The sequence below is a fragment of the Neomonachus schauinslandi genome, chromosome 3, assembly GCF_002201575.2.
Source record: "Neomonachus schauinslandi chromosome 3, ASM220157v2, whole genome shotgun sequence".
Classification (NCBI taxonomy): domain Eukaryota; kingdom Metazoa; phylum Chordata; class Mammalia; order Carnivora; family Phocidae; genus Neomonachus; species Neomonachus schauinslandi.
Window position 1 is genome coordinate 25366116 of NC_058405.1, and position 15542 is coordinate 25381657.

The window sequence follows — 15542 nt, forward strand, 5'->3', positions numbered from 1 at the left end:
CAGCACCATAAAACAACACAAACTTATTACCTTACAGTTCTGGAGGCCAGAAGTCTCACATGAATCTCAACAGGCTAAAGTCAACAGGTTGGCAGCAGTGTGTTATTTTCAGGAGGCTCTAGAAGAAAGACAAATTTCAAGCTCATTCATGTGTTGACAATTCAGTTAGGTGTGGCTGCAGGACTGAGGTCTCTGTTTCATTGCTGACTGTCTGCTGGAGATCACCTTTGAGCCCTACAAACCTCTGCATTCCTCTTACAAAACACCCGTATTTCAGAACCAACAGGGTGCCAAATCCTTACCATGCTGCCATTTCTCTGCCCATTTTTCTATCATTATATCTCTAGATTAGGGCCAGGAAAAGATTTTCTACTTTTAAGGACTTGTGTGATTATATTGACCCCTTCCTCCCAGATAATGCAGGATAATCTCTTCATTTTAAATCCATAACCTTGATCACATCTGCATTGTCCTTTGGCCAAGTAACACAACCTATTCACAGGTTCCAGGAATTAGGACATGAACATATTTTGGTGGCAGAGGGGGAGGGAGGACGCTGCATTATTCTGCTTACCATACCCTCTTATGGATCAACTAATAATATTTTTTAAGCAAAGAAAGTAACATTAATTCTTTTTTTTAATGTCATGTTTTACTATGTTCTCTTTATTCCTCTGTCAAAAAATATTAGCAAATAATTATTATTCTAGGTATTTACCTTTCCAAGCCAATCCCAAAACACTTCCAATCTCCTTTACCTCATCTAGTGCTGGCAAAAGCAATTAGAGGACTTGGAATTTGGTTTAAGATTTGGATTCACAGAAGCCAGCCAGATGAAATTAAGCTGTCTTCTATATAGCCATGTATGTGACTGAGTTAATGTATAATACTTTGTCTCACATTAGTTATTAATTTTACACGCTATATTTAGAACAGAGAACATTAAGATTATTGCTTTAAGAATATTCTTTCTTGTGCATATCAGCATCTCCCACAAAGAAAACCAAGTGCAAAGAATACATAATCAATGATGTTTAGCAGCTAAGGAAGTTGTAGAATGATTAAGATCACTGGCATAGTGTCAGTCTGGCTTCAGAAAACATTTCTATTCCCAAACTGTGTCACTTCAGGCAAATTATTTAATTCCTCTAAGCCTTAGCTTCCACACCTAATGTGGACAATAATAACATCTAATTCATCGGGTTGCCATGAGGAGTGAGTGAATATATTTAAAAAAGAAGGTAAATAAAAGTTTAATACATGTAAATTTTGAAACAGAATGGCAATATACATTAAGCAAGTTTTTTACATTTGTCTTTCTGAAATTTCTTAACATATGAATACATTTTTCTTAAAATTAATATACATCTTAATTTAAAACTCTAACATTAAAAGTAATGCATTTTATTACTACCTCCTTGCACTTACGATACTAATTGTAAACAGGCATTTTCATATATCTACTGAAAACTTTCTGTTAAAATCCCATGGGATTTTAGACTGTGAAAATATGGAGATATTAGTTTTTAAAACAACTATTAAGGGCGCCTGGGTGGCTCAGATGGTTAAGCGTCTGCCTTCGGCTCAGGTCATGATCCCGGGGTCCTGGGATCGAGTCCCACATCGGGCTCTCTGCTCCTTGGGAGCCTGCTTCTCCCTCTGCCTCTCTCTCTCTCTCTGTCTCTCATGAATAAATAAATAAAATCTTTTAATAAATAAATAAATAAATAAATAAATAAAACAACTATTAAGTTTAATTTCTAAAGCAAAGTAAATTGCACATATTTATTCATTCTCTATCAGTTCCAGGAACTTCTACTTCTTTTTAACACTCTTTTGCTACAAAATTTATTTTAATTGTACCTTTGTCATCAGGAACCTCCTTTAAGAATAATTTATTTACCTAAAAAGGCATGTATAAGGTAATAGCATTGGCTTCTTGGAAAAAAAATTAAAATGCTTTTAACATAGTGGAATCGTTTCAGGTGCTATTAAAAAGAACACCAATATATTTTGTAAATTAACTCATGGGCCTATTTATCCAAAATAATATAAATGTTACTTCTATAAATTAAACATGTTGCTTCCATTAACACATTTTTAAAATGTCAACAGCTGGGCACCTGGGTGGCTCAGTTGGTTAGGAGGCTGCCTTCGGCACACGTAAACAACTAAATCATTAGATTCCTGGAAGTTTAAAAAAGTACACTTTAGTAACATAACTTGAAACAGTATTTAATAACTTGGAGAGCATAATCTTGAATTATAACTACTTTAAATATATTTTTGTTGAAGTATAATAATAATTGTATGTGATAATCTCAGTGAATTATCAAAAAGTTAATACAAGTATGTAGCCACCAAAAAAATTAAGAAAAATAGTAATACAGGCGCCTGGGTGGCTCAGTTGGTTAAGCGACTGCCTTCGGCTCAGGTCATGATCCTGGAGTCCCGGGATCGAGTCCCGCATCGGGCTCCCTGCTCGTCAGGGAGCCTGCTTCTCCCTCTGACCCTTCCCCCTCTCATGTGTTCTCTGTCTCTCTCATTCTCTCTGTCTCAAATAAATAAATAAAATCTTTAAAAAAAAAAAAAAAGAAAAATAGTAATACAAAGACTACAAAAGCCTAACCACCTTCTTCTATAAAGTAATTAATGTTTAATTGTACTTCCATGGGTTCATTTTCACCCTTCTGATCCTTATGTGAATGGAATAATCTAATGTCTCCTTTTTTGCTTCTGGCATGTGTGAGTCAAAACTGTATTACTGCATGTAGCAATATTCCACTTATTTTCAGCATTATTTGGAATTCTGTTTTATAAATATAAAGCAATGCATTTATCCAAATTACTTTTGAGGAATATTTGACTACTTTCTAGTCATATGGGACCATAATTTGACTGAACTACATCTACACATGACTTGTAATGCATTTATATACAAAATTACTTGGGTATATACCCATAAGTGGAGGCTTTTATGATCAGTTATGCAGACTAAAAGTAGTTATACAAATTTTTACTCCTATCAGCAGAGTTTGAACATTCTAATTATTTTATATCCTTGCAATATTTTTTTAAATAGTCATTTTAGTTTTTGTATAGTGGATTTTCAATATGATTATAATTTCACTTCCTTCATAAGTTGAGCACATTTCATATATCTAAATTATACTGAATTTTCCTTATTGTGATGTCTTTGTTCTAGCTGGTCTCTTTTCCACTACATTCTTAGGATCTCTCTGTTACGCATTCGTAGGCATTCTTTATATTTTCTGGATGTAAACTCCTTGCCAATTGTAGTAATTGCAAATTTGTCTCACCCTTTAGAGTTTGCACTTTCATTTCCTTAAGGTTTGCAGTGGACAGATTCTAAGGTGACCCCCGGTGATTATTCTACTTCCTGGTGTCTATGGCTTTGTATGACACTTCCCATTGTATGTGGGGGCTGTAACTTCTTTTTAACCAATAGAATATAGCAAAGCAGAAGAGTTATTGCTCGATTAGGTTGCATGGCAATTGAGTTGAGATGTCACTACAATGAATATGTTATGTTACAAAAGACACTAAACAGTGTGGACAAATCACTCTTGCTGACTTGATGAAGTGAGAGCCATGTTGAGGAAGCACATGTGGCAAGAAACCAGATGGCTTTTAGGACTTGAGGAAAGCCTTTAGGAGACAGCCAGCAAAGAGCCAGACCCCGGCCATGCAGCTGTAAAGAAAGAGATTTTGACAAGGATTTGAATGAGCTTGGAAGTAAATTCTTCAAATGTCCAGATGTGTTAACAACCCAGCTACAATCAATGTGTGTGTGTATTTATATGTATGCAAATTGTGTATATGTGTATATGAGTATAGAAATTGATGAAATAATATTAAAATTAATATAGACATGAAAAGCATAGAAATAACCAAAACAATTTTGAAGAACAGAATTTGCTGTATATTAATTTAATTAAAAATATTATAACTAATCAGGGTGTTATAGGCACAATGAATGATAGACAACTAAACCAATGGAATAGATTCAGGATTCTAAAGAGATCCAGATTTAAATGTACCTTCATACAGTGGAAAAGGAGGCTTGCAGAACAGTGCAAAATGTACAAACTTTACTAAATAGATATATGAAAAACAGTAAACTATGAATTCTACCATATATCAAGCCAATTCTAAATAGATTATATGAAAAAGGTAAAATAATACATGTTTTAGAAAATAGAATAAGAAAAAATCTCCAGGATCTTGGAATAGCCAGTAATTTCTTTTTTTTTTTTTTCTCTTAAGGTTTTATTTGTTTGAGACAGAGAGAGTGAGCCAGACAGACAGCATGAGAGGGGTGGAAGGGCAGAGAGGGAGAAGCAGACTCCCTACTGAGCAGGGAGCACAATGTGGGGCTCCATCTCAGGACCTCGGGATCATGTCCTGAGCCAAAGGCAGACACTTAACCAACTGAGCCACCTAGACGCCCCTAGCCAGTAATTTCATAAATAGGACATAGAACATGGACAATAAAGGAAACATAAGTATACTGACCTGAACTGAAAATAAGAGCTACTGTTCATTGAAATATATCACTATGTTAGTATTCTATTGTTATGTAACGAATAACCACAGACCTAGTGGCTTAACACAATGCATATTTATTATCTCTGGGTCAGAAGTAGAGGCATGGTCTAAACGCTGATTGCTCTGCTCAGGTCTTGGGTTAAAAGTCTCATCCTGTCTCAGAAATCTGTTAACATTCTAAGCAATAAAGAAGAAAGGAAGATATTTCTTCTTTAATATTCTCAGTTTCTCTTCACAGGCATTGATTCTTCTTTTATGTCTCTTATGTCTAGATCTCCCTGCTTTAATGTATCTTAAAAGTGCTCTAAGGCTTACCAAAGCGGGGAGAAAAGGAAAAGTTTCATCAAGGGCACTGCTAGTGATTGATGTCAGTGATCCAATTTAAAAAGTAGAGTGTTGCAAGGCAGACATATTCAATAATTTTTCTGCTGATCATTCAAATATTTTTATATCTGCCAACACAACTGTTGTGTTTGAAATCAGACTAATGTGAGAATTAAGTTGGTTCTCATCCATGTATGATCCCTATGCAACCGGGCAGATTCTCTAATATTCTATTAATTGTAAGATCTGTGCCTCCTCTGTTTGAATCTGTGTGGATCCTAAGGCTTTGACGGATAGCACATGGAAGATGTTACAATATTGCCAATTTCTAGGCCCATGACTTAAAGAGAATGGCAACCTGATACTTATGTGTTGAAACCCAGCTTCCATTTTCTGAGAAAGTTTAGGCATTCCAGTGGAGAAGTCCTTGCGTTTCTCAGCGAGCTCTGAGCTGACAACCAATACAAACTTGCCAGCCTTAGGAATAAGCCAGATTCAGGCAATCCTCCAGCCTCAGTCAACCTCCCCATCTGATGCCGCAGACAATAGAGATCAAGTGTCAAGTGAGGTCCTTTTTGAATTTCTGACTCATAAAAAGTTAAGCAAAAGAAAACTGTTGCCTTAAACCACAAATTTCCAGATATACTTACAGATCTAATGTAGTTTTTAATACACCAGTAAATAACCAAAACAATCAATGATCCAGAATTTTCTAAATAAAGTGGAGTACCTTCATTCTTACAGAGGGAGGGACTATTAAAAGGAGAAAAAAAAAAAAAAGTCAGGCCAGAAAAATATCTATTTGGGCTGAACACAATTTCCTACTCTGAAAAATACCTGAAAATATTTTTTTATACCTGAAAATATTTTATAATACAAACTATGATATATTAGTGATCTTTATTAATAATTGTTAAAATAAGAAAAATGATTATAAATATCTAATATAATACAACTTCTATAATATTGGGAGTAATAATTTTAGAATATTTAAGCTTAGATTATAAAAAATAATACAAGTAATTTAAGTCTCATTCCTGTAAATCCATTAAAAATTAAAGAAAATACGAACAAATAATAAATTGAGGCAAGGCACCATAACCATTTGCATTGGTTAAGATGAATTTTAACAGGATGACAGAATAATAAACATTATCACTGGGGAAATGTGGGAGGTTAATTTCAGCAAATGTTCATATTTTTCTACTAGAAAACTTTTTAAAAATATGTTTTTATTATCAAAAAGAAATGTACTACTTCAACGGGAGGTATGTCTAAGGTCAGCTATTGGTTACTTTGGTCCTCTAATTTTGAGGATAATAACAGGTATTATAAGAACTCCATCCTTTCCCCTTGTTCTGAAGAGGACATTTAATTTTTTCGGCACCTCTATCCTTACTGGCAATTTTCCTCCCTGGTGAAATCCAGGTTTTCCATTTTTCTCAAATATGTTTTTCTAGAAATTCCAAGCTGCTAAAATATTTTTATTCTTTTATAATTGCATTTTTACTAATTTTCCTATCTCTTCTCATTGTATATCTTATAAGACCAGGTTCAATGAGTATAGAAATCCCTATTAATAATGCTGTTACAGTGTATCCCTTGCCCCATCCTCATGCTGTCTCTAATAAAACCTAATGTTAATTTGCATAGTTTCCACCTTGGTTACTTATTTGGCTTTCCTGATATACTTACAGATTTTTTTTTTCTTTAGAAGTTGGTATCTTTACCAAACCCACAAAGTAAACAGCACAAATAACTAACTTTATAAAACTCTCAGAATCTCCTTTAATTACTTTGAAGATAATACTTATTCCTTCCAATGATAACAGCATTGGTCAAAATACATCAGGATCGTTATTTCGATTTTTTTGTATAAAATAAAGACTTTAAAGAGTATTTTTGCAGTGGAGAGGCCAAACTGGACACTAAAGGTCAAACATGCACAATGGTTGTAATAGCAACAAAAAAGGGTTTTATTGATGTTTCTGAAGACAATTTCAAAGGATGGAATTTCACTTATAAATCTAGGAAAAAAAGGTTTACTTCATATGGAACATAATTTATTAAAAAATAACAAAGAGAAGATATACAAAAGATATATAAAAGAGAATGATACAAAATGATCAAAGTGTGTGCAGTGGTAGCAAAATTATCTTTGTTCAAACTGATGCTTGCTGGAAATCAACCTGAATAAAATTCTTGTATTCTCCAAAAGATTCAAAGTGAATTACTGTCATTTTTCCTATTAGTTTTTTTTTCCATTAAAAGGTTTTATTTTTTCAATTAAATTCAGATGAACACAAAGCATATAGAAACTTGATGTTCTGGAAGATTATCAAACCCCAAATGTGATCTAAAACTGCATTATGAATAGTCGCTTTAGCTGAAGTGTCAGACTCAGATCTCTGATTTGGAAATCCCTTTGGCTCAACGTGAAGGTAGTTGCTGTCATAAGAAACTAGATATTTGAAAAATGCATTGCAATTCTGCTGGCAGGTATTCTCTTTAAAACTCCTATAGTTCAAAAAAAAAAAAAACAACTCCTATAGTTCACAAGAAATGTCTCATTGCCTTATAAATATTTTAAAAGTAACCAATATTCTTTGCTTAACTCTCTGTTTATTTCGGGATATGTGAAGCAATTTCTAAAGATCAAATCTGGAGGTATTTGAATATAATTGAACCTATTTTTGTTCAGGCTTTAAGTAAAAATAAAAACCATAGTTAAGGAGATTGTCTTAAAATACTTTTAGATATACACATCCCATACTTCTTGTGAAAATTTAGCTATTATAAAATTCAATATATCATTTATGGTTTTCATAACACTTTCAATATTAAATCAGAAATACATTCCAATGAACAAAATATTTCATAATTTAAGCACTTAGGAACTTATTCAGTAACTAGAAAGGTTATTACAGTAACTAGAAAGGTAAATGGGATGCTATGATTAAACTAAAATATGACCATTATTGCTTGATACCACATTGAGTATATTAGTGATCAGTAAATTCTTGTCCCATGAATCAATGAATTAAATTAACTTTCCATCACAATTTAAGTATTTAAGAATGGAATTGTTATTTCAACTGAATATATAGACAATGCAAATTATTATGGATTTAAGAAGAAAGTTTTAGGCTCTGTAGGTAAATGATAACATTTTAACATCAAATATGGTGATGTAACATATTTTCAAATCATTTTTCTAACATCTTAATTAATATAAACTTTAATAGCTCACCAACTCATTTATTCATTAGGTCAATTAGTGAAATGTTGTCAGTGTTTAGTTACATATATACTGAACTCATAAGATGCCAGGTACATTGGTAAGTACTTCTGTACTAAAGTTAAATAAATTCACATTTCTGTATATGATGAAGTAATAGGCTATATAATTATTTTTGTTGTGTTTTATTTTGGACATAGCTGTGAAGCAGAAGCTGCTATTTATGTAGAACATGGAATATGGGAAAAAATGCATGTAAAAAAGACTGTGGCTGTAAATTAATCACAGGGATAGAGAGTACAACATAGGGAATATAGTCAATAATATCATAATAACTTTGTATGGTGACAGATGGTAACTGTCTTATCATGCTGATCATTTTGTGACTTATATAAATGTTGAGTCACTATGTTGTACACCAAAAAATTAATATAATAGTGTATGTCAACTATACTTCAATAAAAAAAAACTTCATCACCACTCCAAGTTATAATAATCAAAAGAAATGACAATGAACCATTTTTTGATTAAAGAAAATGAAATTTGCCAGCCCCTTTCATCCCCACTAAATCAAGAATTACATACCAGGAAGACGGACTAGCATGAGCAAAGACACGGAGAGATTTAAAGCATCATCTACTCATTGTTCTGAAGTACCCTATGTGGCAAGGGATAAGAACATTCTTGAAGATGTGTCAGGAGCTAATTGCTTAGTTTAAGAGGCTATTACAAATCAGATTATGTCAGTCTTTCACATGATACCCCATTTAATATAATCCCCATAAAACTGTGTTCTGAGGTAGGTAGACATAAGTATCTTTCACAAAGGAGAATAAATTCATACACACTGGTGACCTGATCATCTCTCAAATAAGTTTTAATTACAGTCTGTCTGAAAAAAAAACACTTGTTCTTTCTACAATTCAGTGTTTCCTCCAAGGAGATGGGTCTTCAGATCTTCCACCTGAGCACAAAATACCTTGCTCGCCAGTCTAAGGAACTAATTTTTTAAAAAAATCTGAGTGTAAGAAGGAAAACCATAAAAAAGACAGTACCATGATAGTGCTATGAACGAGCAAACTACATTTTAACAGACAACTCTAGAATAAACAATTTGGAAGTTGGGGAAGTAAATGGCCTGAAATCAAAGGGGAAAAAAATATACACTTAGTGAAAGAAATGAGATGAGAGATAATAAACCTTGAATAATGGCAAAGGCAGTAATGTTGGCGAGAAAGCTATAGTTTTAGATAACTAAGAGCAAAAATAAAAGGACTTTTCTACTCACATTTTGAATATGTAAATGAATAAACCTGAAGGATAAAAATCAAATTTTTAGATTAGCCAATAAATAATATAAGAAAAATAAGGGCAAATCTAGAGAGATAGGTTTTATTATAATTCTGAGAAATTTCACATAAGTTGAATGATTCAGGAGGCATGTGGGTATAAATCCAGGATTTTTAAGAGTGATCTAGGCTACAAATATATATTTATGTCTTAGAATTTATATAGAGTTGAATCTGTGTCAATTTGAGCACATATAGAATGAGAAGGAAAATAAGCCAAAGAAGTTGGGAAAACACTTAAGGGCCAGAAAAGGAAGATAAAAATGAAAATGCCAAGTGTCTGTCAGTATGTGGACCTACCAGAACCCTCATATATTGCCAGTGTGAGCATAAAAATTGGTATAATCACCTTGAAAGATTATTTGGTAGTAAACACTAACAAGGAATATATGCATTCTCTTTAACTCAGTAATTCCTGTCCTTAACAGACAACCTACTGAAGAGTGTTTAAATATTTAATAGAAGTACATACAAAAATGCTCATAGCAGTTCTAATAAAAAAGTAAAAAAAAAAAAGGAGGAAAATATCCAAATACCCTCAACATTAAATGGATAAATAAACTATGATATAGTCACACATGATATCATTCACTAGTGAGAATGAATGGATTAATCCACATACATCAATATGGATAAATCTCCTAAACATAACATTGAGTTGAAAGAAGCCAGATACAAATGATTAATAACATATGATTTTCTTTATATGGAATATAAAAATAGCCAAGAACTATTCCATGATGTTAGAAGTTAGTAATGATATCCTTGAGGGAGTATTTAGAGGCTGAGAGGGAGCAGGTAAAGTGCAATGTGGTGCTGGCAGTCTTCTGTTTATTGATCTGGCTCGTCGCTACACTGGTGTATTCAGTTTGTGTAAATCTAGTGAGCTGAACACTAATGATTATATGTGTAATTTCCTGTATGTGTGTTAGACGCCAGAACAAAGGTAGAAAATTATAAAAGAGAGAAATGTCATGTTCGATCGCACACAAAGTTTTGAGCCCAGATCTCTGAGTCCATAATTTTCACTCAGTTCTGTGACTAATAATCACAAAATTATGAAACTATCTAAAGAAAGGAACAAAGATGAAAGAAAAAGACTGCACTGAAGCAGAGGATGGCATCTATTGCCTTCAGATAAATTCACATCTGTACTTGGTGTGTTGACATTTGACAGGATCTTGTTTAAATAAGAAAAGTTGTCACATACTCTACAGTGCCATGTATCTGAGATAAGTACTAAATGTAAACTTGAATTAGATTTCAGTCAAAGAAGTTTATGTCATAACATATCCTTTTATACAAGATTAAAAGTATATAAAAATGAAAAATTATAATAGTTTCCTGAAGATGACACTCACATAATAAAAATGCTTTTTACTTTACTCAGTCTATTAAAAAAGCAATTTCACAATGTCAAAAAAATTATTTTTGGTGTAAAACAGTAGTATGATAATACCTTAGGTCCCAGCCATATTTACTTACATGAGTATATATTATCAGATAATAAAAAACTGATTTTGTCATCTATGCAACTGATAATAATCCTTGCAATTGAACTGATTTTGTAGATATTTAAATAACATAGAAAAATGACAAGGAAAGGCATTTTGCCATACAAATGCATGTTGCAGAAGCTAGATAGAGCATGCAATCTAGGTGTGCTCAGCTGAAAACCCCTATTCTCAACCTTCTGAACAAGTCATCAAAAAGTTTTTTTGCACCACGTGCTGCTGCAAACTACCTGAAGAAATCAGCTTACAGATCAATGGAATAGATACAGAAACAGGCAGGAATGATCTGTAAACATGAACTCTTTCCTGTCCCTCCTTCTTTCTCTAAATGCTACTGAGAGAGGAGATAAACGTCTGGCTTAAGTGTAATGAACCACGAGAATTATTGATGATGCTTCCACCTCTCCCCCAACCCAAACATCTAAAACTTCCCCTTAACTGTTACTAGTATTGCAAATAAGATTTCTCTTTTCCTTTATTAAAATTTTCTGTCTTCCGTGTTAAACCTACATGTCTCTTATTCATAGATATCCTGATTCCAGCCAGCCTATCTGAACATATTGTATGTACTTTCATTTTTGCTATTATTATTTTTTTCCTTCAAATGCGTATCAAATAGGAAAAAAAGGTAGAGAAAATCAGTCAAGTAACTTTAAATAATTAACTACTGTGTGCTCTCCTGCCAGTATCCACATCTCCTTATTTTCAAATTAGATTTTTACATAGAATTGTCCAATGATTTGCATTTAACAAGACGTCTATATTTCAAAACTACTGAAAATAATTTGAGAAGGAATTTTGAATTCTAAATCTACCATGTCTAAGACAATGTTAATCTTGAAATAACTAGGTAAAAGAGAGGGGCTAATAAAGTGATCTGCTTTTTTGTTTTTTTAACTTTAACTTTGAAATAAGCCCTGTTCTATTAACAGTGGATTGCCACACCCTGCATTTTTTTGGTAAGGATGAGCATTCTTTCAAATACAAATCCATGCAACTCAAAGAACAACTGTAAGAGAATGTCTTTGCACTTTTATATGAGTTTGTATGTATGCAACTAAAGTGCAATATATAGCTTTCTCCAAACTGGATTCGTGTTTTAACCTGAATTTGGTTTTGGCAACTATTAGACAATCAGGCTTCATTTTTACCTGGCCCTTTAATGTACAAGATTTATGAAGATAACCTGCTATACATGCCTACAATTTCCACAGAGTTGCAAAATGAAAAATATCTAAAAAAAACCTAATCAAAGGTTTGAAATTTATGAAACTCAAGCAATACAATAGTTGAAACTCAACTGATACAATATATATGTACAATATACATATTACATATCTCAGAAGAAAATCCTTAATCTTATATTACAATCTTCACTATACTTAGTCCTTATATCTCAGTATATATGTTAGAGGATGCTTGCCAATTTCCATGAAAATTTTTGGTTGTTGGTTTCCAAATGAATGCATTAAATAATTTGATAGCAACTGACATCTTTACAATACCTAGTGTTAAAATTGTATGTCAAACACATTATTTCTTTAACACATCTAAGGGAATTTTCCATATAACTTTTATACATTATCATTTAAATTTACACATAGATATTTCATATTTTTGGTGTTATTCTAAATTGTATAAATCTAAAATATTATGTTTTTAGACTATCAAAGGCAACTAAATTTTGTATAGTAAATTCATATCTAGTGGCTTTGTCAGTCTTATTGGTTCTAATCATTTGCATGCAGATGTTTATGAATTTTCTAAGTACACAATCATATCTTCTGAGAATGGCTTTAAAAATATATATTCAATTTGAATTCTACCAAACATTCAAAGAAGAAATAATACCTATTCTCCTGAAGCTGTTTCAAAAAATAGAAACAGAAGGAAGGCTTCCAGACTCATTCTGTGAGGCCAGCATTACCTTAATCCCCAAACCAGGCAAAGACCCCATCAAAAAGGAGAATTTCAGACCGATATCCCTGATGAATATGGATTCCAAAATCCTCAACAAAATCCTAGCTAATAGGATCCAACACTACATTAAAAGGATCATCCACCACAACCAAGTGGGATTTATCCCCAGGATGCAAGGGTGGTTCAACATTCGCAAATCAATCAATGTGATAGAACAATTAAGAAGAGGAGAGAGAAGAACCATATGGTCCTCTGAATTGATGCATAAAAAGCATTTGACAAAATACAGCATCCTTTCCTGATTAAAACTCTTCAGAGTATAGGGCTACAGGGAACATTCCTCAAGTTCATAAAATCCATCTATGAAAAACCCACAGCGAATATCATCCTCAATGGGGAAAAGCTGAGAGCCTTTCCCTTAAGATCAGGAACACGTCAAGGATGCCCACTCTCGCCACTATTGTTCAACATAGAATTAGAAGTCCTAGCAACAGCAATCAGACAACAAAAAGAAATAAAAGGTATTCAAATTGGCAAAGAAGTCAAACCCTCTCTTTTCGCAGACGACATGATACTTTATGTGGAAAACTCAAAAGACTCCATCCCCAAATTACTAGAACTCATCCAGCAATTCAGTAATGTGGCAGGATACAAAATCAATGCACAGAAATCAGTTGCTTTCGGGCGCCTGGGTGGCTCAGATGGTTAAGCGTCTGCCTTCGGCTCAGGTCATGATCCCAGGGTCCTGGGATCGAGTCCCACATCAGGCTCCCTGCTCCTTGGGAGCCTGCTTCTCTCTCTCTCTCTCTCTGTCTCTCATGAATAAATAAAAAACAAAATCTTTAAAAAAAAAAAAGAAATCAGTTGCTTTCTTATACACTAACAATACAACTGTAGAAAGAGAAATTAGAGAAACGATTCCATTTACAACAGCACCAAAAACCACAAGATACCTCAGAATAAACCTAACCAAAGAGGTAAAGGATCTATACTCTAGGAACTACAGAACACTCATGAAAGAAATTGAAGAAGACACAAAAAGATGAAAAACATTCCATGCTTGTGGATCAGAAGAATAAACATTGTTAAAATGTCTATGCTACCCAGAGCAATCTATACGTTCAATGCCATTCCAATCAAAATTCCAATGACATTTTTCAAAGTGCTGGAACAAACAATCCTAAAATTTGTATGGAATCAGAAAAGACCCCGGATCGCCAAGGAAATGTTGAAAAAGAAAAACAAAGTTGGGAGCATCACGTTGCCCGATTTCAAGCTATATTACAAAGCAGTGATCACCAAGACAGCATGGTACTGGCACAAAAACAGACATATAGACCAATGGAACAGAACAGAGAGCCCAGATATGGACCCTCAACTCTATGGTCAAATAATCTTCGACAAAGCAGGAAAAAATATGCAATGGAAAAAAGACAGTCTCTTCAATAAATGGTGCTAGGAAAATTGGACAGCCACATGCAGAAGAATGAAAGTTGACCATTCTCTAATACCATACACAAAGATAAACTCAAAATGGATGAAAGACCTCAATGTGAGACAGGAATCCATCAAAATCCTAGAGGAGAACATAAGCAGTAACCTCTTCAACACTGGCCACAGCAACTTCTTTCAAGATACATCTCCAAAAGCTAGTGAAACAAAAGCAAAAATGAACTTTTGGGACTTCATCAAGATAAAAAGCTTCTGCACAGCAAAGGAAACATGTAACAAAATAAAGAGGCAACCCGCAGAATGGGAGAAGATATTTGCAAATGACACTACAGATAAAGGGCTGGTATCCAAGATCTATAAAGAACTACTCAAACTCAAAACCCAAAAAACAAATAATCAAGTCAAAAAATGGGCAGAAGACATGAACAAACACTTCTCCAAAGAAGACATACAAATGGCTAACAGAGACATGAAAAAGTGTTCATCATCTTTAGCCATCAGGGAAATTCAAATCAAAACCACATTGGGATACCACCTTACACCAGTTAGAACGGCAAAAATTGACAGGGCAAGAAACAACAAATGTTGGAGAGGTTGTGGAGAAAGGGGAACCCTCTTACACTGTTGGTGGGAATGCAAGTTGGTACAGCCACTTTGGAAAACAGTGTGGAGGTGTCTCAAAAAATTAAAAATAGGGGTGCCTGGGTGGCTCAGTTGTTAAGCATCTGCCTTCGGCTCAGGTCATGATCCCAGGGTCCTGACTGAGCCCCACATTGGGCTCCCTGCTCCTCAGGAAGCCTGCTTCTCCCTCTCCCACTCCCCCTGCTTGTGTTCCCTCTCTCTCTGTGTCTCTCTCTGTCAAATAAATAAATAAAAATCTTTAAAATTTTTTTTTAATTAAAAATAGAGCTATCCTAAAAAAAAAAAAAAATAGAGCTATCCTATGACCCAGCAATTGCACTACTGGGTATTTACCCCAAAGACACAGATGTAGTGAAAAGTTGGGCCATATGCACCCCAACGTTCATAGCAGCAATGTCCACAATAGCCCAGCAGTGGAAAGAGCCGAGATGCCCTTCAACAGATGAATGGATAAAGAGGATGTGGTCCGTATATACAATGGAATATTACTCAGCCATCAGAAAGGATGAATACCCAACTTTTACATCAACATGG